The sequence below is a fragment of the Acomys russatus genome, chromosome 32 (assembly GCF_903995435.1).
Source record: "Acomys russatus chromosome 32, mAcoRus1.1, whole genome shotgun sequence".
NCBI lineage: Eukaryota > Metazoa > Chordata > Mammalia > Rodentia > Muridae > Acomys > Acomys russatus.
The window spans coordinates 15572992-15573814 of NC_067168.1; positions in this window are offsets into that span (position 1 = coordinate 15572992).

The window sequence follows — 823 nt, forward strand, 5'->3', positions numbered from 1 at the left end:
CTTGACAAAGTACGACATGTTTTATAACCCATTTGTAGTGCTTTTTTATATCTGCAAGTTAAAGTAGCTTCATATTCATACTGGGTTTTTTAAGAATCAGTGTGTTCCTTTAGAATAAATTAAAAAGAAAGCAGAACTTTAAATTTTGCATGCTAAAGCAAACAGATATATATGTCATTCTGTTGTTTAAACTCAACATTTTTCAGTATTAACAGGATGTGAGTTTGATGTGAATTTTTAAGAAAGGTTTTATAGAATAAAATTCACTATGCATACAAATCTTTAGTATAAGATATGCTACAAAACGATTAGTTTTGTTTCGTTTTTCTTTCCTTATTCAGTGTTCATTTGAACACTCAACCTTCTACTTTCTTCTGGCTTCCCTTTAACTTTCAGGAGAGTGGCTTCTGAAAGTAGCATCACCTCTGGAACCGTTGTTGTTGTTGTTGCTGCTGCTGTTGTTGTTGCCTAGAAGCACGTGCAGGTCCTGAATAAGCTGAGTAACAGTCTTCAAAAGTAAAGGATTTAGTATTATCTTTGCTGAGGATGAAGATTTTAAATGCCTGAGAAACTCGTTCAACTGAAAGGCATTGTTTTATTTTGGGAGGGGAACCTGTGCCATTGGCTTGGAGCTGTCTCGATACCACCCCCCACCCACCCACCCACCCACCCACCCAATTCAGCAGTGTGAAGGATGACATTGTATTCTAAAGAAGTAAGTTCAGCCCGTTTGTCAAGTTTGTGAAGAAAGCGGGATCCCAGAGAGCTTGGAGTGGCGGCCTGCAAAGTCTGGGCTGGTAAGGAGGGTTGGGGAAGAAATGAG